The sequence below is a fragment of the Fundulus heteroclitus genome, chromosome 22 (assembly GCF_011125445.2).
Source record: "Fundulus heteroclitus isolate FHET01 chromosome 22, MU-UCD_Fhet_4.1, whole genome shotgun sequence".
Lineage (NCBI taxonomy): Eukaryota > Metazoa > Chordata > Actinopteri > Cyprinodontiformes > Fundulidae > Fundulus > Fundulus heteroclitus.
The window spans coordinates 25,403,471-25,428,040 of record NC_046382.1 but is presented as its reverse complement, the minus strand read 5'-3'; the positions used below and the strand labels follow the sequence as shown (position 1 = coordinate 25,428,040).

At 39.8% G+C, this 24,570-nt stretch overlaps 1 long non-coding RNA gene across 1 annotated transcript in view; it reads right to left on the bottom strand.

The window, feature by feature from the left end:
- The window catches only part of LOC118557226, a 68,060-nt gene extending 43,748 nt beyond the window's left edge, over positions 1-24,312 (bottom strand). The window contains exon 1 of the long non-coding RNA XR_004927721.1: positions 24,064-24,312. This is a non-coding gene — a long non-coding RNA (uncharacterized LOC118557226). The remainder of the gene's footprint in view (positions 1-24,063) is intronic.
- Positions 24,313-24,570: the final 258 nt, after the last annotated feature.

Sequence of the window (24,570 nt, the reverse complement as noted above, 5' to 3'; positions counted from 1 at the left end):
GGAAAACACCCAACAGCCACAATGCCAAAGCCCCTGGGAACCATGGGAACGAGCCTGTCGGGTACGGCGGAAGCCAGCTACGCCGGAGCGGATCCAGCCATGGGCCCACAGACCCGAGGCCCAGGGGCGCCAGCCAGCAGAGGAGAGCAGGGCATGGGGGGATGGGCTCCATACTTAGTGGAGACCTGAGATGTCCTAGGACAGGGGGCATTTCAAAATTAACCAGACAAAAAGACAAACAGAAAACCACATATACGTCACACCTTATCACCGTATTATATAAAGAAAAGCCATTCCGATAATTGGGACATATTGAAAGGAGAAGACTGGGCAAAAATCTGGCTAATTATCCCGTCATGTGAACCTGGCATTAAGTAAAAGCATGCAATGTGCAAGTTGTATAATATTTTAAAAATATGAGTATTTTCAATGAAGAGAATGTATTTCACTGGTCAGTAGCTTTTTTTAAAAAAAGTTGCAAACTGATCATTTCTTATTGTTATATTTGTATAATTCACATTACAGAACAATATTTCTGACATAAATATGATATGGGCAGAAATAATACAACTGAAATATATGTATTGTTCATTCACTTTACATTCCTAAAAGTGTGAAATCAGAGTTCTGTCACAGGCAAAACTTGATCGAGCAGTAATCTACATTAATTAATTTTAAATAACATTGTGCCAGATGAAACGCAACCCCCAATACCTGTTGCTGGTGTATCGTCTGAGGAGTGGGTGGAGGGTGACGGGGAATAATGGTCTGTTTTCATGTGTGTGGTTTGCGAGACAATATCAAGAACTGTACACATTATTTTGTTGAGCCAATGAATATGTGTTTTACACTCTTTACATTGGTGATGATCACGAGTGAAAGATTTGATGAAATCAGAGCAATCTAATCAAAACAGAGGACACTTGCTAGCATTGGTGTAATGTCTCAGCTAACTGCAGAGAAACAGTGTCAGCAGGAGCGAGATGGGAGTTTATTGAAGAGCGTCACTATGTGTGTCAAGTCAGATATATCTTTAGAAACAAATGACAAAGCTATGCACGTCTCATTTGATCCGCTGTCAGAACATTGCTGTGGCTTTTTTAACCCGTTGGAGCACCATATTGAGGCTGTCCTGCAGGAACGCTTTCAGCAACATTTTATCTGTCATTCCCAGAAGAAGCAAAAGGCCAAATGTGTGGATCGTACTGGTGAGTCAGTTAAGAAGGACACCATCACTATACTAAACTGGACCCTGTTATACTGATTAAAATGTAGTGTGCACTTTAGAGGTATGGAGTTTCCAAGCATATACATGACACTGATGTTAAGGTAGTATTAGATGCGGAGTTGGTATTGACAAGTTCTTATTCCTAAAAGACTCAGATCAATATCAGAAAAAAAACCTTGACGGGGAAATCCCTTCTGTCAATACTCAATCAAAGATTTCACTCTTAGAAAACATATATTCCAAAAGCTAGGTTCTATACCCATTCAAAGATTAATGGTATGTCACTCTTGAAAAATGGAAATCAAAGGTATCAAAACGCTCCAAGGGATTGTGGCCAGAGAGCTTGCTATCAAGCCCAGTTTTCTCCTTATGAAGTCATTTCCTTTTTATGGACAAAGCAGCAGGTGAAAGCTCGGAGCAGATATGCGATACAGATTTGGGGGTAATCTCCCTCGCAGTACAGTGCATAAGTCGGCTCTGTTGATATCAGGAATCATGCTCCTATTGACAACAGCAAGTCCCTCTTTCTGAAAAGTGATAACTCTGCAGTTCAGACCCACTCAACATTTATAGATATCATTCCTGACTCGGTCTGGGCCCCTGGCTTGTAATGGCTTTTAGCGTCATGTAACACTTCTACGTGTGAGTGAATGCACAAATGTGTCTGAGGGCCCGCTGAGTGAGTTTATGCTCGCCGTTAATCATTGTCTTGGCCAGCTGGCTGTGGTCACTGGGCAGGTGGACCTGTCAGGTTGGCAGCTCCAATCATGCAGCACTGAAACTGGAGTCCTGAAAGATGACTGCACCCCTGGTATCTCTCAAGCCCCATGTCAACTGGTGCTTACCAAGTGCTATTTTGACTGATAGTTTAGATTACAGTCAGGAGTGTTGAACTTTCCCAAGAGTGGTAATTGAACACCAATACAATAAAACAAAATAATGAAAGAGAAGATAAGATGTTTTAAATTAATTTCTCACTGTTTCTCCAACAGGAACTTAGGCTGTTTTTATGAAAGCATTTCCATCTTGTATTTTGCAATACTAAGCCAAACGGTATGACAATTCAAAAGTGTGCTATGTTACTTGTATTGTCTGCATTTTTCAAACTATGATGCCTCCTATTATTTTTTATAAAACACACAGGTGTATTTCTTTTTTATCCACACATTTCTAATAAAAAAATTAAAAAAACTTGTTGATTGTAAATGTCAGTCTCTGAAAGCTTTTAGATGCTACAAAGCAGCATAACCTTGTGCAAACACCATGTATGTTTATCATCTCTCTACTAATTCAAAAAAATCTGTTTTGAAAGTAAAATGCTGCTTTTTATATATAATATATAATATGCACTCTGTTTTGGAAACTCTGGGAACTCTCATATTGGCTCAGGAACCAGGAAGTAAACATGGGCTACACTCTGAACTGAAGTAGTCCCAGAGAAAAACATGACAAAGACATTGTTGATGGAGAGGACAGGTTTTTTATAGGGAATGTTACTTCAATCCCAGGTGACAAATGAGAATGATTTAGGTTGATTTTACAATAAATATCTTACTTATAGCTCCTTTAAGACTGGTTTATAGTTAGCATCGACCGCTATGGTTGATGTTTGGGGACAAATATTATTTTTATATTGTTTAAACACATAGGTTCCTCTAAGGATTCCTTGAGGTGGATACATCAACACTTTCCCAGATTCAGCATTGATACTTTAGAATAGTCACAAGTTGTGTATAGTCCTAATTAAAATTACATTTAAATGGAAGACACAAATATGTCAATAAAAAAAATTGAAATGCATTATGCAAAATTTCATTTTGAGCCAACTTTCATTTGTCTCAATCAAGTTTGCAGCTAAATACCTGGTCAGAGCTGATAACATGTTTATTTTGTAATTATACTGTAACAGCAAGAACAGCAGACGGTACCCAAGTTTTCATTAGGATAGTAGAATGGTACAAAAACATGGATAGAGTGTTCAGGTTGCAAACGAGTATGCCATAAATAAGCAAGATGTTGATATAATTGGATAGCCTATAATTTCACTTAAACCTCAGTCTACGACCTTCTGTATAAACCTGTATTGATGTAAGCAATAATATGATTGATACCATCGTACCTTACTTATCTCACTGACTGTTAGTGGTGTCCTAAAGCCAGTAATGCATTATAAAGTAACCTGAGAAAACATGTAGTATTGTTTCTTTGCAAAAAATGTAATTCCGTCTCTACATCTAAATGCCAGGCCTAAACTTTGAGGTAAACTCAGCCATAGGTTCATCCCAGGTTTGAATCCAAATCCTCATACCCAGCAATTGCCAAATCAACTTGTTAGTCAGTCCTTATAATCATTGGTTTGGACAAGTGGACAATTGGTTCTCCAAAGGGCACTGTGTCTTCTGTTATTAGAATGACCCACTGTATGTGAAAACGGGTTAACAAATACAGTTTGTAACAAAAGTATTCATTATCTGACAAGGTGTTATTGTCACAAAAATATTGACAGAGGCACTCGGGCCTATTTTGAGCACACGTGACACTGATAGTCACTTGAGAATGAGGGTAAGGTGTGAAGAAGAAAAACGGCATTGTGTGAACATGTAAGTCATGCACCATACATGGTCTGACTCTGACTTACCCTCCATACAACACACATTCTACAACTCCAAATAGATAGAGGAGCTGTAAACATTCATCTGTCTATACCATAAGTCAATGACATAAGTGCTTTTTTTCCAAGTCAAGTCCCAAATATCTAATACAAATAACCAAATTTGTCTTTGACACTGTTACACCAGAATTTACCCATTGTGGGATAATAAAGGAGTTTATTATCTTATCTTTATGGGTGGCAGGCTTCCCTCACATCTGCCTGTGACACTGTATTGCTGTTGGCTATGAATTCAGTTATATACTGTTCTATCCTTGGGTCTATTTTAAGACATGTTCACACGTCAGCTTTTAGTCACTGATTTGTGATACAACAAGAAGTTCAGTTGCCTAGGCTATTTAAAGAAAACTATTAAGCCAGACCAAAACTCAGAGAGGAAACAACATTTATTTTAAAGTATAAAATCCTGTAATTTTTTTGAGCTCCTCTGTACATTCTGTGCTTACTTCCATTCATAGCAATTGCAAAACAACCACACCAATATCTTTCTAGGGTGTTTGCTTCTCATCAGGGGTAAGATCCTAAATCATTGTTTGGATTTGCAGTTAAACTCAAATGTAGTCATATCTTGACATATTTAGGGGATAAGTAATCTTTAAAAAAATCCCACCAACTCATTTCTTCTGACTGGCAGTAATATTAATGTTTTGGAGTGGCCCAGCCAATAGTCCTGACATAAATCTGATAGAGAATTTGATAAGGGATTGTTAGGATATCAACAAGGTCAAGTGGAACGAGCTGTTTATCCCAGAACTGCATGGCACACTTAGATGGCACTGACCCAAAAGATTGGCACATATCTATCAGATACCACCCTGGAGGTGACGCAGCTTCCCTGCTGATGTCACAGTTTGGATGTGTACCGCCCTTGTATGGGTGTGTCCCGAGATCCCTTTATAATGTTTGTGTAACGAGCACTCGAGGCCTCCTGCCGATCAGGGGCCCATCAGCGCTGGTGTGACTGTAACTATTTCTCTGTCTTTACCTAGATAAAATATAACTAAAAGCATACTTGTCTGTTTTATGCTTCCTACATTCAAGGTAATAAGTAAGTGGGGGTCGCCTGACTGGGTAAAACGAACTGGGTCCACCGAGGGTGTTTCACCTTAGACACGGCACGGTGAAACAGTAACAAATTGGTGTTTCCGCCCGGACCCAAAGGACGACATACCACCTTCCGTTTTTTCGGTCAGGACGTCATTCCGGAAGAAAAACACACAGCTTGCGGCCGCAACAAAAGGTAAGGAGATTTCATTCATCTCCTAGTGTCTTTTTCTTCCTGGAGGGCCGACTTTTTGTATTTCTAAAGGCAGAGAAAGGTTTGAGGATAATTGTTTGCAAACGTGTCGATAAGAATTTGGGATTTGCGTGCGGTCACAGAGGTGAGAGTCCGGGAATCCTTGGCCAGGGTTCCGAAAATACTGTGCACCTTGAGAATTTAGGGTTTAAAAGGTCCCCTTGTTAGGCACAGAGGAAAATACGTGTTCCTCTGTGCGTAGCATAAAAGCGGCCATTCTGACAGACACGCCTGTACGCGTGGCTTCTTAAACATCGTGTAGCCTAGAAATTGTGGGTTTAGAGCTCCCTTATTTTCCGCGAGGACGAACATAAAAATCTTCGTCTTTGCGGTAATATAAAAGCAGCCTTTTTCGAAAAACGAGCGCGTATGAGACTGAGAACACGCGTGGCTTCTAAAACATCGTGTAGCCTAGAAATTGTGGGTTTAGAGCTCCCTTATTTTCCGCGAGGACGAATATAAAAATCTTCGTTTTTGCGGTAATATAAAAGCAGCCTTTTTCGAAAAACGAGCGCGTATGAGATTGAGACCGGAGGTACCTACAGAGTTAACTAAAGATTGGCCAGAGAGTGTGAGTGTATGTGTGTGTGTGTGTGTGTGTGTGAGACACGTTATTGTCATTGAGCCGTGGAAGTGAAGTGAAGGGTAAGGGCCTTCTCATCCTGAGTACACTGGCTCATTGAAATTGCCGTGTAAAAACACAATAATAAGGCATATAGGAACATAATAAGTTTTGGTGTCTGAGAGATAAAAAATAAGCTCTCATTGGACCGGGGTCAGGACGCTGTCCCAGCAGGTTGGCCAAGACGTGTGAGAGCTGGAATGGCTGAGAATCAGGCAGAAAATGAGCTCCAGGGGGGTTCTTTAGGAACACTGCTGGAGACAGGAAAAAGGAGCATAATGGCAAACTTCCCACACAAAGATGCTGAAAACCATTTAAAACAATTTGAGGAGTGGTGTGAAAAAATGAGGAGAGACGGGGTTTTTGGTGATACAGAAGGGTCACCACCAGAGGCCCAAATGTGCACTTACTTTTTGCAAATGTTAAAAAATAGACTAGCCCAAGCACAAGTAGAAATGGTTGATGCAGGTGAGTTTGCTCGAGAAAAATACCAAAAAGAGGAAATCAAAATAGCAGGCTTGATAAAAATAACTGAACTGTATTTCAGCATTTGCTTCTCAGGCCTCGACAAACAACAAGAGAGTGAAAATCTGCAGGGGGTAAGGGAATCATCTTCTTTCAAAAAAGAAGGTAAGTACACAGCCCCTGTTACTCCAGAGATGTCTGCTTCTGGTGCAGCCGCTGTTATGCAAAACAATCTGTTTGGTGATAGTGGAGAGCTGTTATCGAAGGCCAGGAGTGTGGTGACTTCATCAGACCCTTCGGTGCATGTGCCTGGTATAGAATTATGTGGGGGACAGGTAAGCTGTGACGTAAGACCCAGATGTAGCCGGCATTCTAGCGAAACTGATCTTTCTTTACCTGCAACAAAACAAAGTGTGCAACTGCCATTGTTTCAGACTCACAGTGCTACAGGACAGGTGAATGCAGCTGTTTACAGCCCTCTTTCATGTGCTGACAACGTTCATCTGAGGCACATGTTCCCTGATCCCAGAAAAGGGGCGCACCTTTGGATCAAAGCATTCGTGGAGACTTTAAGCAGGTATGTATTGGCTATTGGTGATGTGAGGACTGGCTTATCAGCATACCTGGAACCACAAGAGGTACATGCGGTTGAAGTCTCTGCTGGAAATGACGTACTAGGAACAGCTGCTCCTTTGGCCCCAGTGGCACGGCAACTTTGGAGCACATTGAGGACATTTTTATCCAGTAAGTACGGATTCTGGCCTTTTTAAATGACACTACACGTTGGGCAGGGGAGACGGCTTCAGCATATGTGAACAGAATGTTGAAAGTTTGCGCGCAAGCTGTCTGTCTGATATTGTTGCCTTCGTCATGTCTTGTACAATATATTGTGTCTGTTGAAATGAGATTATTGAGTCAGAGTGAGTGGGGGAGAGACTGCTTGGATCCGCGGATATTGAGTGTGTCTGTGTGTGTGTGTGTGCAAATGGGTCTTTGTGTGTAAGTGAGGTTACAGATAAATGTATTTGTGTTTTGTTTTGTTTTGGGGGTTTTTGGCGCAGGGGGGTGTTCAAAGTGCAACCAGTTGGTCGGGGCAGTTGGATTAATAAGAAAAAGAAAAGCGAAAGTTTTTAATAAAATAAAAAAAAATAAAAAGGAAACGGAAACGGAACTAAAAGGGCGTTGCACCGGGGAAGCGTTTACGTGGGGACCGACTGGGACTTCCGGTGTGGATAAAATTGTTCGTAACTATTAAATGCAACGTATAACTTTCAAAAAGGGGTAAGCGTCCAGGTGTCTGCGAGACACAGAGTTGTATCCTTGCGGGGCTGAAGAGTAAAACCGTGTTTGGACGAAACATTCGGGGGTCGTAGCCAGCGCAAACTCTCCACTTTTAAACTAAGCGGGAACTTAACACGTTGAAAATACATCTTTCGGCGTTGCTATAGACGTTTAAAAACTATGAAAAACATAGAACTATTTAAGACAGTCAGAAAAAGCAGGCCTGCACGTGTTTGTCTGTCTGAATGTCATCTTTGTATGTAAATGTATGTATTTGTGTATCGTATGTAACTAAACGTTCGTCTGTGTGATGTTCATGGTTTCAGAATGTTCATTTGTTTTGGGAGAACTGCAGCTCCGTAATTCAAATGACGTTTTTAATCATGAACTACGTTAACTAAAAGCTGAAGAAAGGTAAAGAGAGATTTCAATAACAGTTTGTTTTCTTCCCACATTAAACATCCGGCCAAATTAAATTGTTACACTGAGAGATGTTAACGTGTCTTAAACAGAAAATATCCCAGGGCTGTAAGAAATACTTGGGACTGGGGATAAAAGTTTTTGTTGTTTGGAGCTTAAATATGCAGTACAGCAACCAGAGGCGTTAGGGCTGTATTCAGTTATGCTATTAGATTGTGCTTGGCTTGTGTTTGTCAATGAATTCATGACAGCTGAAATAATAACAGAGTAAAAGCTTTTATATTGTAATTTTAGAACATTAATAAAATGGCAAACAGCATATGGGGAGCATATGGGAGAATGTTTGGGAGAAAAGGATTTTACAGCTGCCTAAAAAGAAGAATTTAAGAGCACTAAGATATACATGATTTTTGATTTAAATAGATGAGACAAACTGCTTTAAACAGACTGTATGGGACTAAATATGGTTGCTTTTCTAAGGGTTCTGTATTAATTTATTTTATTTCTTTTTACTGGGGATTTGAATGCAGCTAATGAGAAATTTTGAGAAGTATCACAAGGCCACATTAAGCATGTCATCGGTTACAAAAGCATCTGATGTTATTAGTTATGCTGAGCTGAGGCAAGCCTCAGAGGGTCAGTTTAACCTGAAGCAGGACAAAAGATATGATAAACAAATCTGACCATGATGTAAACATCTGAATGTTATGGCAAGGCTGGGTCTGTGTGTTCTGGCCTAGGGGCACGAAAACTATGTCAGAGGGAAAAAATAAAATAAAGCCAGCTTGTGAAGGGATTCTACTTCTAATCTCTTTGTTTTTGGGTAGCCTTCTCAATATGCTTACGGGAAAACACTTATCATTAACAGAAAAACACTAGAAGCTCAAAAAACTAAAAGAGAAAATCATTGATTAAAGTTTCACCCTTGACCAATTTAGATTGAAAAGTTATATATGAATAAAAGTATTACTAACAGCAAATACACATGGTCAAAGGACCAGAAGGATATCAAAAAGTACGTCAAAAAACCTATGTCATATTGTAATAGACATAATTGTGCTCCTTGGAAGACAATTTTGTTTGTTTTTGTTTGTTAATTTCTTTTGTTTTTTGTTTTCTTTCTGTTGGAGGGGTTCTGAACGGAGTTCAGGGGAAAGGTGAGGAATAGATCTAATTTCCCAGGATCAGCAGAACAACATCACGTTAAAGTGACACTAAGGGGACCAGGGTTTTAACTACATGCTATTAACACTCTTGTTTTTCTCTGAGTTATTGCTTTCAGAATAAAGGAGACGCCACCTTTCTGCCAACGGGGGGCTCTGAGGAGACAGTGCGGTAAGGAGTTATAATCAGATTTGGACACTAAATTATACTTAGTTTTGACTGAGGAGATCTTCCGGCAGGAAAGGTGGTGTCTTAAAATTGTTTGTTGCTTTCTGCTATTAACAGCTCTATCTTTCTGCTTCTTTTTCTTTGCAAAGAAACCTGGTCAATATGATAGGGATGTGCTAACATACAGATTTAGTCTCATTTTAGACATTCTCAGATGCGAGAGAATACAGAAACAGTGCCGCAGTGCCATGGGGGCTGATCCTTGGGACAAGGAGAAAAAGGTGATGTACTTGACTCCTGCCTAATCCAGTTTTAATCAAAAAAAAAAAAAAAAAAAAAAAAAAAAAAAAAAAAAAAAAAAAAAAAAAAAAAAAAAATCAGTAATTTTTGCAGAAGCTGCATAGAGGTTTAATGGGGAATGTGATGCTACAAAGTTAAGAGAAATGTTTTTTATTAATGAACTTATACAAAGAGGTTGAACTGTCTGTAAAATATTTTGCTTGGATAAATTTTTAAGGGATCAAGATCTGGGGTAAAGGTGAAAAACTTCAAGAATAATTTTGTTTCAGAGGGAACGATGTGGTTGATTTTGTTTTGAGACAGTTTTCTTGTAATTTTTGTTTTGATTTTTTCTTTTCAACTTATTTACACTACACTACGGATGAAGATAGACAATTCTTGTATTGGAAAATTTGATTTTGGACAAAATCCATATTGGCAAAATGCTGGCAGAATTCCTTGTGGTTTCAGACACAACGATTGAAGAAAGAATATTCATGGACAGCGCTTGTCCTGGAACGATGTTGTGCTGTTGAACTGAGACATGAGGACTGAAAATGGACAACTAATTGCGGGGGCAAAGACAGAGGCATCGGATAACCTTCAGTGGACCGCAACACGAAACAAAGATGAGTTGGCAGACACCCCTTCTGCATTTCACATCAGATTTTCCTGCACATAATTAAAACACGAAACACACATTAGAAACATACACATTGGCGGATGCGCTTAGAAGAAAACTTTCAGATTCAAAGCAATCAGGATTATAATTAAACCCCTAGGATGTTAATTGTTTTAAGTCAGAGCTGTTATTAGCGAGCGATAAGAGGGTCAAACGCATTCGGACAAGTGGTACTGGTCTGGAAACAAAGCTGGTAAAGATTTTGGGCCGCTGATAAGAAGGATTTTCTTTTACTTTTCTAACAAAGTTTTTATTTAAACCATTTAAAACACATATAGATATGTTTTGGAATTTTATTAACCCCACAAGGGGTTTTGAATAAGATTCAAAGAGGCACCTTTAAGAGACAATAAGCTTCATAAAATACATCATGCATGAGAAGAAATAGGGGGGAACCGGTAAAAGACATCCATTTTGCACCAAAATATTAAGTTACGGGATGAGAGCATAGAGCAGCTTAAGTAATTATGCTAAACCTAAAAGGTTTGACAACTTATATTGGGGATTACAGTAAGGGAATTACATAGAGGGGCCGTCTAAACGTAAAAGGAAAGTGGATAAGAACAATGCATGCTATTACATCAATGGGTGATAATTATGATCATGGAAAAACTAGTGGGCGAAAAAGTTAAAGTAGGCATTACAGCAACAGTTAATAGCATAACCGACTGAACGAACGAGTGAGCAAGCTAATTTTTCAATATAAGCAGAATAAACTCTAAACCTTTTAACCTTGTTCAAGCGAAGGAGAAATTGTGAGCACAACATTTACTGGGTATCTTAAAGTAAGCAGAGGCACAACTAAGAAATTAATTACTAGGATGTAAAGCAACACAAAGGTTAAGGACTTGAATGGGTAAAACTGCAAGTTTAGAATAATGCCTTATTCTAGTAAATACCTTGGGTAAATTAGGATTAAAGCACCAGTGTAAATAGTTTGGAATTGTACGCAGTTACCTAAAAGGTGTGAGGAGACTTAAAAACTATCTGTTTGAACACAAAATAGCACAATAGTTGTTCTTTAACTAAATGTTAAAACATCCAGAAGAAAAAAAAAACACATAAACATAGTTTAGCCACCTATTAACCTAGTGGTCTTTTAGACCAGGATAATCTAACGATCGTCCTCTTGTACATGCAGAAAAGTAATGAGGTCAATTAGATTAGTTGGACGTTTGGTATCTGGTCAGGACAGCAGAAGCACTCCTGGACACAAGATGAGGATAACAGCTCCAACATGATATCAATGCATGAAGGTTGGCTCTGAGGAACATCAGAGCTGCAATGGCATCAGACAGTGACACTACTGCTGTGATAAAGAAAATCTTGAAAAGAACTATGCATGACTGCTTTGCTTCACAGGTGATGGAATTCAACTACAAGGTTTCACGAACATGACATGGAGAGGTTGGCGTTCAGGAAACGTACCTAGAACACACTTTTGGACTCTTTGGGGTAAATGGGCTCTAAAGGGGGACACTTAACAGGAGATGAACTGAAAGCCTGGGCTTACGACAAGGGGACATTTCACAGACAGGGGGTGTGGACACCCAGGAATTGCTGCTGTGGTTTGAAAATGTCAGAGATTTGTCGCAGGTGGTGGAGTGTTTCGATGACCCAGGCGCTTGGAACCAGGTTGAACAGAGGAGACGACGTCGTGTTCCCACAGGGATTACCTGTAACCTAACACTGACTGTGAACAATTTTATGTTTGGGTTTGCTGGGGTTGCCAAAAGGAGCATCGGAGATGACTTTCTCTATCCTGACCAGGTTCACACTTAAAATGCAAAGAACAAAATTATAGAGGCCAAAACAAATACGGACATAGAGAAGTGTTTATACAAAGAATTCCACTATTCGTCATTTTAAGGTGCAGATACTAAGGCTAAACAAAGAATTAGAAGAAGGGCAAAACTTAAAGCTGATCATTTACCAATGGGTGGTCAATATTTAAGAGGGTTTAAAGGAACTGCACAATTTCTTCAATAATTACGACAGACAGTGATTGAGGAAACACTAAACCAAGCAAATTCTAGAATGAGAATTTTTAATCTGCTGGGACAAGACGGTGTAAACATAAAATACGGATTTATAGATCACTGGGTGATATAAGATCACAAAGGTAATAATAATAAATGTATGATAATGTAAGAAAATCACTCGGAGTAATGTCTGCTTAAAGTTTTTCAAGGATAAACTAAACACATGAAAACAAGAACTAGATATTTGTTAAAGGGTTGATTTACTTGGGGATATAATTATGCTTGGATGTATTATCAATTAAACTAATGTTGAATGACTGAAAAAGGTTTAAAGACCTAGAGCAGTATGGAGCTACTTACATGGTCAGGGGGCGATGTGTTTAATAAGCAACAATGACTTACTGCTGACAGCATACTACAGTTTAAAGGTTTGTTTCAAACAAGATTCATACAGGGGGACATAAGATAAAACCAGGGTCGCTTACAAAAGCTGTCTGTTAAAACAAGCAGAAGTGATTAAAAAATCAAGAATTAATGGGGTTAGAATTGCTCTTCGCTTCAGGTGGAGGGCGCATTCAACTAAAAGTCTTTTTGTTTGATGCACGTCAAGCTGAAAGTGATTCACAGAACTGCTTCCTGTCTCCGCCCTGGGCTACACCCACTTCCTGAATAGCAACCAATCACAACTCCGTGTGGGCGAGGGGCATGCACACACTTCCTTTCTCTTAGCTGAGCTTTTCAAAATAAGACAAGAAGTACATAGGGCTGCTTCTTATTAATATCACAACATTATTCTGCAAATATATATAGTGGAGCTTTCTTTTACAAACTTAAGGGTTTTTCTGTTGGACTTTTTAGAAAAATGTGAAGTATTTTGGAGCTGGTTCAGTAAGAAGTTTCTGAAAGGTTTTAATACAATTCCTTGTGTGCTAGATAAATTGAGATGAACCGTGTCACAGTAGCCATGAAACATATGATGATAAATTTCTATTGCAGAGATCTTTTCAACTGTTGGACAATTGTAAGGTGAGACACACATGGGAAAGGATTATAGAGAAATGCTGCTGCAGATAATGTTGAACTTTCAGATTTTTCTTTTATATAAGAGTAATGCAAGATCTAATGATTACAGTAAAGGAGGTTAAGCTAAAAGCTTAATGATTGTGAACGGGAATATCTGGATGTGAAAGTGTTTGAAGAAGGTAAATGTAAAAAGGATTGGGAGTCTTGATAAGAACACTAATTACACCTTGTTTCTGTTATCCAACAGTAAACAAGGCTTGGTGTCTGCCAACCATCTCAACAGAGCATTTTCCTGGGGATAAAATGCTTATTGCCTGAAAAAGGACAGGACACTCATTACCATCCAACTAAATCGTTTTTGTCCATGCGGAGGAACCAAGAAGAGGACTGGGGATGAAGAAGCCAGTGAACTCTGATTCCTTATTCTTCAACGGGAGGAGTTGCCTGAAGAGACCCTAAGCGCGATTAGATTATTTTCTGCCTTGTGCCTGAATGGCCTGAAGGCTTCATTAACTTTGCGTTATTGACGTACAGACTCTTTTTATATCACAAACCTGATTTTTTACTTTCTCTTCTCCACTGACTTCCATCACCATGTTTGATTTTATGTGTTATGATGTTTATACTGTGATGTTGCATTATGTTGATCATTATGGCTTTATGACTAAGAATGAAAACTCTCTGTTACAGACACACACACCAAGACCTACAGTTCTTGCAATCTTTTTGCTTTGTTATATAGAGAACCAGGATCTGATGGCTATCACAGATCCATAAGTTACTCGGTAAGGCTAATTTCTAGATTCAATACAGGGTGTCTTCTCGCTCAGATTGGCCCAGAGTGGGAGTGCCCTTGACTGGGGCTCCATCACTTTTTTGCCATTTCTTAGAGATGGTTTTTTGTGATGAAGACTCAGCCTGCCCTATGATGCCCCCTACTGGTACTCTTGGATTTGTGAGGTGTGAAGGTGATGGATCGTTGTCCATAGGAATGGAGAGGGGAGAACCAAGTAGGAGGTTTCTTGGGGTGGGGGTAGAGTAGACGAATTTGGCCTTGATTAAGGTACATCTTTAGCTTATATAGTCTAAAGTAAACTTAAAATAATGTGCGCATAGGAACCTAAAACAGGCCTAGCTTGAATAGTTGAACCCTAAATTGTAGATAAAATGCTTGGACTGTGGGCTTGAGTAAAAAAGGCTGAATTATGAAGTAGTCATGCTGATTGATGCTAAGATGTTTCCATTGTGGTTTGTCCGGCCCTTTTCTTGGAACTGTTTTCGTTGTGATGTGCCTTTGGGGCACACCAACAGGGGGGGCTAACGGACAACTGGACTGTTTTTACAAAGTGCTTTTCAGTCACACCAGCAGAGATTGTGTGACCCCAGAGACTGAACCGCACTATCGACTGCCATGGAGATCACAGATGGATGGATTCTGGAAGCCGGAAGCTGACGTGATTGGATTGCTTGGACTGGACGGAATGACCGACTGTTCTGGGAGAGGGACAGACTGAGAGCTGTCGTTCCACTGGTTGATCATCTTTGGTGATGTGCCATAATGACACATCATCAGGGGGACTGTTAGGATATCAACAAGGTCAAGTGGAACGAGCTGTTTATCCCAGAACTGCATGGCACACTTAGATGGCACTGACCCAAAAGATTGGCACATATCTATCAGATACCACCCTGGAGGTGACGCAGCTTCCCTGCTGATGTCACAGTTTGGATGTGTACCGCCCTTGTATGGGTGTGTCCCGAGATCCCTTTATAATGTTTGTGTAACGAGCACTCGAGGCCTCCTGCCGATCAGGGGCCCATCAGCGCTGGTGTGACTGTAACTATTTCTCTGTCTTTACCTAGATAAAATATAACTAAAAGCATACTTGTCTGTTTTATGCTTCCTACATTCAAGGTAATAAGTAAGTGGGGGTCGCCTGACTGGGTAAAACGAACTGGGTCCACCGAGGGTGTTTCACCTTAGACACGGCACGGTGAAACAGTAACAGGATTCAAAAAGTTGAGGCAATTTAAAAAGCTGGTCAGCAATTCTAAGAAAGGTTTAGTTGCTGTCGTGTCAATAAAGACATTTTTCGATTAATTATTGAGAAGGGTATAAATAACTTTTCAAATGCCATTTATCAATTCTTTTTTATTTATTTATATTTAGTTTTGTATTGCTGAAAAATATTTTGAGAGATGCACGTCCTGTTTCCTATCGGATACAAACATATTAAATGAAAGTTAGTTTGAAATTAAATCTGGCAGGGGTTGTAATACTTTTAGGGGGATTAAGCATATTTTTGCTATTGGTTTTTCAACCAAAACACTCGGAATCTCACAGAAAAGTACAACGAAAGTAATACAACAGAACAAATGCTATACACATGCTGACCAACATTTTTCTTGAACTATGTGATGTCCTCGTCATGCTTTAGTCGGATGATGCCTTAAATCATAAGGCCATTACTCTGTGAAAACAAGGGTTTCTGGATCCCATTAGTTTCCATGACTGCAAAACTGATCTTTCAAGCGCTATCTTGTCCTACGGGGAAAAAAGAGAGGTCACTTTAAATGTAATTAGCGCTGATGACACGTATGGGGATTGTTTACCTAAATATGATTTAGAGATAAATGATCACAAATTTGTTGTCGTCCGCCATTCCAAGCGTAAATTCTCTTGGCATTGCTCCTAAAGCAGCCATGAGAACAGGAACAGGCTCCCTTGCTGGCATGTCAACATCTGCTCGGCTATTTAGCCAGCTAATAGATCAGCCTGGAAAGAGAGAGCAGAGGACGTGCAGGTGTTCCAGGCTGGAGCCAGAAGACATCAACCGAAAGCCCGGGCCAAATCCACCAGAGCGCACACTGAATGACTCACAGCCTCTCGCAGATAATAAAACAAGCATAAAGTTTACTTAAGGTACAGGTGGGGGTATTTGCACCATACTCCAGAGAGATCCAGTTCAGGGAGGAAGGTAATTGGGTGCATATGGGAGGAGGTAAATGAAAGAATTTTGAGCCTATCTCTGAGGAATAGCTAATGGGTACAGGACAGAGAAGGAAATTAAAAATTATTTGAAGCAGATGGACTGGCCTTTGAGTTTTTCAGGAAAATTTATTAGTCCTGTGAAGGAAATTTGTCTGTTTATTTTGCGCTGCCATGAAACGAACGGGCTGCTGAGTTGCGCTTGTGTTAGTTTATGACGGCCTGGCCATTACTCATAATTTAGAATGTGTTTGTTATCGATTCGTGATTGAGCATGATTTATTGGGGCTTGTCAGTTTTCATTCAAAACTCCACTACTTTCATTTCAGCAGCAGGCTGAAAGTTTATGAAAAACACAAACAAAACTGGAGGATATGCTGATACTGTTTCATTTGTCCCTCATTACATAACAGCCCTGCCTGGATTCAACTGTTTCCTCAGTGTAATTCATTTGTTCCTGCGTTGTCCTCATTGGTTGCAACAGTAAAATGAAATGTCCTACAATGCGGTATTAGTCACAAAGCGTTTGTAATGGAAATGTTGATGGGACAATGTCAGACTAGCTCCAAGTTTATACATTGGTTAAAGTTCAGCTTTGGTAAGGTAGAAACATAACATTAACAACTGATCAGGAACAGCAGTCAAGCATTATCCACCCATCTCAGGAGGATATGTTAGGAAGCTGTTTATTTTCTGCAGCAAGAATTATTCAATCTTCCCACTCACAATGCCTGTTAAGTCAGCATATGGCTAAAATTTGGAGCAAATCTTTTAAAATTAAAACTCTTACAATGAGGAGAGTCAGCTCAATCTGTTATGATTAAGATTGTAAATTCAACCATACTAATAAATTAGCTTTTAATTTCCCAGACATGAGACTGCCAAATCAGTGGGAATGTGTCACGAAAAAAAATAAAAAGCATTTTTCAAACAAAGTATATGACAGAAGTCAGTCTCTAGTGGGTCTGCTGTGTTCCAGCATCATAAACAGGGAGGTCCTGATCAGGACAAATGTTTTTGTCCCCAATACTGATCGGAATCTGCCAGTCCATCAGATTTCTAAATTATATTTTTCCATCAAATATTATTAACAATATATATATATATATATATATATATATATATATATATATATATATATATATATATATATATATATATATATATATATATATATACATAAGCTAAAATGCCAATGCTACGATAGTGGTTGCCAATAATATCAGCATTAACATTTAAGGGCATGTGTAAAACAAATCTTGGCTTAAAATGCTCTCAAAGCTGTTGTATTCTCTGACACAGATTACCTTTAACATCTTCATGCTATACTGGAAGTTTAACATAAGCAGATGCAGGAGAAAATCCGACAGATGGTGGGGGAAAAAGAACAACATAAAAGCGGCTTCACGACTGTGTTGCGCAGATGGCAAGAGTGGACGTGAGGCCCTCTCTGTGTCAGTGTCTCTAATAATTTCCAGATATCTAGTCCCAGGGGTGTTGCCAGACACAAAACCATACTGGGGCTTAAGATCAGAGTATTGCTATTGCTCTGGTTCAGATTTACACTTGCATTTATTTGTTTATTTCAGTATAATTTATTGACTAACTTATAAAGACAAGCATTTACTGAATAGCGATTGTCAATGCTGCAAACCAGAAGTTGCAAATGATGCAAACAATCTTACTGGTAACAGTTACTAAGATAAAGGATTTTCCAACTCCAAGTCTCAATCCAGTACCTGTATTTTGCGCAGATTTACACACAGCTGGGATCTCAAACCATACATATCCCTGTTAAAATGTCACAGAACCCAAACAAAACCAAAGCAGAGATGTTGATAAATAATTTCAAAAACATTTTCCCATATATAATATGATACATATCCTGTACAACCCAAAAAACAGATGTGATGAGATGAGAAATCTGTGATGGGGAAAAACTGATAAATAGATGTTGTATTAACCTCTGTTTTACCAGTGTGCACACCTTTAAACTAATCCTTTAGCACAGGAGCAGGAGATCACACAGCTCATGGGCCGCATGCAGCTGTTCTGCCTTTCTTGTGCAGCTCGCAGCAACTTGACTGATCTCAAGAGGTTCTCGTTTCATCTGCAGTTTCTGGAGCATTTTATTTTGTTAAATTGTTTGTTGAGAAAAAAAAAATACTTTCAACTGCGTTCGATTTCTTTTTTTGGCATGGGCTGTTTGCACATGCATGCCATACAGCTATATTTAATGCAGTTACTCCAACTGATCCACTAGAGGCAGCACAGTTAAACCTGAAAGTCATTTGGGCTTGTTGGTATAACACATGTATAACCCTGCCCCTCTCTTTCCAAGAAGAAGGGAAAACAATTTGCAGTCTCAGCTGCTCACCTACTGAGATCTACCTATTCATTTTACTGATAGTTTTATGAGACTGAGTCACCATTAAGGTCACATTAAGGATGGTTTGCATTTATGCATATAATTCTTTATAAACCTGTGTGGGAGGAAGTATTTAGATATACCACCAGAAGCAGGGCGATCCGGCTTGGCTTGAGGTCAAAAGGTGGCACTGCCCTGTGTTTTCCTGGGGACATGTTGCGGCTTCAGCTGTTTTTATTCTAAAGTAATTAGTTAAGGATTGAAACAAGCTGAAATAAAAATGTTAGAAACAACTTCAGTTTATGTTACAAGGCTTTTGAGTTATTAAAAACGTATGTACAGATTTTCTTGTGCAGCTTTTTACAGTGCTGCTGGATTTCATCCTGGCTCTTGATGCTGAACTGGTCGGCCACCTCTGCTTTAGCACCTTTTGACTTTTGTGGTCAGCATCCAGTGTTATGGAGTTCACACCTGCCATCAATTATTTTGAATCTGATTCACCTGAGATAAAGTTCCGCTGTCCTACTACACGCCATTGGTATTATTCATCTAAAACTAGAGTTTGCAGACAGGTTACAAATGATTAAAAAATGACCCAATTGTACCAAGGTTTCAGTCAGAAGAACAGTACCAAAACAAAAGAAAAATAAGATGAGAATGAAATTGATCAGGCAGGATTCCAAAAGTCCAAAAACAAATCTGACGGAGATACAAGAATTCCCAACAGGTTTTGCATGTGTCTTCTGTTTTCTCCATTTTTTCTTTTGTATAGTTGAAAGACAGAAACCCTGTAGGCCATCTCCCAAACCCTAATGGGAGAATGTGCAATTGTCTGGTTAAAGCAAACTTACATGAGATAGATACATGAGGTTCGTTTGGCACGAAAAACAACACAGAACATCAACATAAGAAAGTCAGTCCTACAACAGAATGAACCAAGGTTCTTTTTGGCCAAGGGGGGCAAATATTGCCAAGTCTGTGTGTCTAACGAATTGTACACACCCTGGACTTTAATTTTAACCCTAATCCATGTGGGAAAAGTTCAGAAATGATTTATTGTAGTCTCTAGTTTTAAACGTCCCAAAAGCCTGGATTTTAACAGAGGTGTACATACTTTTGAGAACTACTGGATACGACCAAACGGCTCACTTTGTGAACATTATGCAGCTCTCTGAGTGAGCTTGTTAAACGGCAGAAGCCAGTTTCTTCTCATGTATTTTACAAGCGCTCCATCTGAACCCAAAAGCTTTGCAGTGTTCTGCGCATCCGCACAGTAAACACACTTGAACTCACGGCTATATGTTATGACATTAGTTGCTCTTACCTACTCAAGCATGCTGAAAGCTACAGCTTACAGTCAAAGCCTCGGGTGAGGGTTGAGTGGTGGGGAAGAAAATCGAAACACCAGACGTATTATTGGTGGAATGAAACTCTAAAATATCTTTAATTTCCTTGCAGTCCAAAAATGCACATGCACATTGTGCGTGTGTGTGTGTGTGTGTGTGTGTGTGTGTGTGTGTGTGTGTGTGTGTGTGTGTGTGTGTGTGCGTGTGTGTGTCTAACAACAGAAACTGAATAACTCACCTCTTCATGTGTGCACCTCTGAGCAGCAGGCCAAGAAGGGAGTTGTGTTGCGAGAATGGTGAGAACAAAAACAATTCTCACCTTGAGATAAACAAGAGGCATCACCGAGGCCCGCTCTGTTCCTTCTGTGCTCAGTGAACAGTTCCGCCGAGACAAGCACGAATTCACCCAACAGCACAGTTCACTCGCTGTCAGTGCAAATAATGGTAATAATAATAATAATAATAATAAAAAAACGATTTAGTGAGTTCTGACAAAGAGGTGCAATATGGGCTCTGGTGTTGGCGGGCGCAGATGAGAAGGTCAATAAAACACGATCAAATGAAGATTAGAGGAAGAAGCAAATTACAAACACTTTTTCTTTTTAAGTAATATTTTCTTTGAACTCCCCAAAAAACATCCTGGCGTTACCTTCATTCGTTTTGATGGGGACCTGAAAGTCATAGAGCCTAAAAATAAACGTGCACCTAGGAGTAATTAATGTTTCACTCGAGGCCACCTTTTTTTTTCAGAGCTAAATTCATTTGGGAAAACATACGAGCGGATCCAGCCTTCCTATTTGACTTGTGCGATCGTCTTTTGTGCGATCGCCGGACAGTCTGTTTTATCTGGATCTAAAGCCAGCTGTACCTTTCAAGTCTCAGATCACCGCAGCCGACTGAAACAAACAAAACCCTTCCTGACAGCACAAAAGCCTTTCCGTGTTTGTCGGAGGTTAGTGACGCTCCGCGAGCTGACAAATGCCAGAGAAACAATTGCTTCATTAGCAAGAAGCAAAATAGTTTCGTGAAGACCTTGTTTATAGCTCAGAGAGGGTATTAATAGGCTCCATGCTGCTGAATGGGGGGAAGTAAATGAGGATGATCACTGAAAAGAAATCATTTGGTGGGTAGAGATTCCTCTTAGTACTTTATAAATCTTCTGCTCTGCCACTGTAAAGGGCAGCAATTGTTCTATGTCAGCTGACCCCCCCCCTCAACCCCCCCCCAACCCCAGTGGAATGTGAGACTTAAAGTCAGAGGTAGAACATGAATAAAAACGTCTTAAGAGACATGCTTATGCATGCTATTAAGGTATGTTGGAAAAGAAAATAGCAAAAAGCAAAGTGCACAACACAAAAGAGAATACAGATGCATGTGTGCTGTTTTTTTTTTTTTTTGTTGCGGGGGGGCTGAATGCCAAAGTGCACACAGCAAGCAGACAGCATTAAATCACAGAGTTCTAAATTACCATTTAGGATGAACTTCCAGATGGTTGTCTTTAGGCTTTTGATTAAAACATTGCAACACAATAAGAGCTCTCTGCTCAGCTGTAAGCAGATAAACACGCTGCTCTTTTTCTTTCACGCATCTTTCAAGCAGCTGCTCAAGGTGTGTCTGCTGCTTCCAGTTGTCGGTGCACATCATTTCACACAGTGTGTTTGAAACACGACGGTTGTCACCACAGGTGATAGCAAAAACATCTTTCACAGTCTGATCTTGATCAGGTTCATTCGATGTTGTAAAAAAGTGTTTCTCCCCTTAAGGGTTTCTTCATCTTTTTGCTTTTTTTCTGGTCACGCTTAAGTATTTCCGATCATGAAGAGAATTTTGTTTCATATTAACTTTTTTTATATACAAAACAAGTTATATTTCAATAGCTTACTTATATTACATTGCTTTTGCTTTCGTTTCTTTGTTTTAAACTTTAAACAAAAACAAAACAAAACACGACAAACATACAAGGCCTTGGGTGAGGATAGCGGAGTAGCCAGACTACCATCCAGTCACTCACATCACTTTTCAAATCACTACATCAGGCTATATGACAGCAGAGTTTACAAAAAGTCAGATGTAACAGGCTTGACATATTCTGTCCATTTAACCATATCTTGTAAAAACTGTCCTTTTGCATTGTGATATAAAAAGACATAAATCTCTTTCACTACTACGCTAATCCAGTCCTCAGTCATTGATGGTTCAGGCTTCAGCTATCTCCTTGTGAGGGCCTTTTTACTCGCAGCCAGTATATTACATAATAGTTTTTGATCATTATAGTTCAGTTTGACCACTGGCATGTAACAGAAAAATGTGCTTTTAAAGATTAAAGGAAGAACAAACGAGAATACATTCTGTAAATGCTCGTGGATTTGAGATCAATATTAATGGCTGGCTTGGCAGTCCCAAAAAATATGTAAATAGTTGACACAATTTCCCCCACATCTCCAACAAGTACCCCCAGATATTAAAACTAAGAGATGTTTGATATCTGAGAAAGATAGCCTGAGCAAATTTCAAAAAAATTAAAGGCTTTGTGTTAATTTTTTTAAAGGAAAAACTATCCCAACCTGGCCTTTGGTAAAAGAGTAATTGCCACATCCAGGCCTGTAGAATAAAGACATCCCTAAAATTGAACCTGCCTGACAACATGAAGTAGGCTAAAGGATCTGAAATAGCGACACATCTCCACACATCCATCTGGAATCGCTGCCATTGGGAGGGATTTCATTACCACATAAAATGGACCAGCCAATCAGGTTCACTGGGCAGGATCTTCGTAGATGTGACATATCAGAGAAACGACTGTTTGGATTTAAAACAATACCGTCTTGCAGCAAGGAAGCAAGCAGTGACAATTATGCTGCTATTTCATCAGTGTTGTCCAATCTACCGAATATTAATTCTTTAAAAGAACACCAGAGAATGGCTTTGAAGGCTTTTGTTAGTGGAAACAGTGTTTTTGCCCTACTCCCGACCGAGTTTGGCAAGAGCTTGTAGCACGTCAGTAAAGTGGTTTATCCAATCATATGCAAGGATTTTTGATACAGCCCCTTCCTTCTGAAATACATCTCCTATGGAACAATCCCAGATGGATGTGTGGACTTCTGCAGAACGAAATCCATCTGGTGAGAGTCAGGTTATCGCTTACGTCAGCTATGGTCATGTTCATGATTCAACAATAAGAAACAGATTGGAAACAATATGGCATCCACAGGAGAGTTCCCAAACAAACACCACTGGTGGCCAAAACAAATACTAAAGGCCTGTTTCTTATTTGCCAAAATAAACATCTTGTTGATCCCTAAAACTTACGAGAAAATGTTCTATAGACTGATGAGATAAAAGCAGAACATCTTGTTGAAAAGAATATTAGACTGACAATTAAATATGGTGGTGGTAGTGTGATGGTTTTGGGCTGCTTTTGTGCTCCAGGATCCGGACAACTCGCTCTCAAGAATTCCAAGTGAACTCTACCAGCAACCAAAGCTTGATTGTTTTTAATACAGCCACGGCAATAAATGGCAGGCCTGTGGGAGTTCCAACTGCAGCAGAGCAAGTCTATCCTGAGTGCATGTTTGAGGTTGTTTTCCTCATACCGCTGAAGGACTTTGGAACTGATCCAATACTTTCCTAATGGCACAGAGTGATAGATAATAATCCAAACATGTAAGCCGTCTGAATATTTTGACAGTAATCCACATCTGACAGCTGGTAAGAGACGTTGCTTTAAGTAAATTGCAGTGTTGTTCCAAATTCGCCAAATGTGATAACTGCCAAGCATGTATCACGTTCTCGGTGAAAACTTAAAAGGTTGATGCTCCAGTGTGTCAGTGTGGCGATGTAACACGGCAACTGCAAACAACTTCTCTGTCTTAGAAAGACAGTACCCAAGTTATGCTTGAGTATAAATTGAAACCCTGCCTTCGCATATTGGATTCCCAGCTGTCCTAACTTGAACCAGTAGGTAACACACTGAAATGAGCAGATGTAGGAAAATTCCAGGTTGCAGCAAGTTACAGTGTAACCGACTCATCGCACTCTGCCCCGATTCTCAAGCACGCACAGAGTTATCCAAACTTACCGCTAGCTTTGAATGAATGAAGAGCCTGCTAGAATTGAATTGACATGTCAGCAGGAGAGCAAGGCTTTGTCGCTGTCACGGGTGCCAGCATACTTAACCGCTACCATACTAGACATCAGCTTTCACCAGCGGATCTCCTCGGAGGGCTCCTTCTGGAAACACTTTTCATACCCAATCATCTTGTGGCCTCTCACTCTTCCCTCCCTAAAATGCCAGACAGCTCTCCTGATGGTGCCAGCGTTCTTGTTCATCCTCACCCTTCCTGGAAAAGCTGAGGGTAAAAGAGTAAAGGAAGCGCGGATGAGAACACAAGTGGATGCTGTTGCTCAACTGATTGCATATTGATGACTCAGGACGGTTTCAACTTCAAGCAGCTCCTGATTTATGGACTGTGAGGGAACTCTTCTAAGGGCATCACAGTCTTAAGTCCTCGTTTTTTTTTAACTGAGGAGATGGGGCAAGACAGGGGGGACAAAGAGGGAGAGCCAGGGCTCTGTAGCACCACCA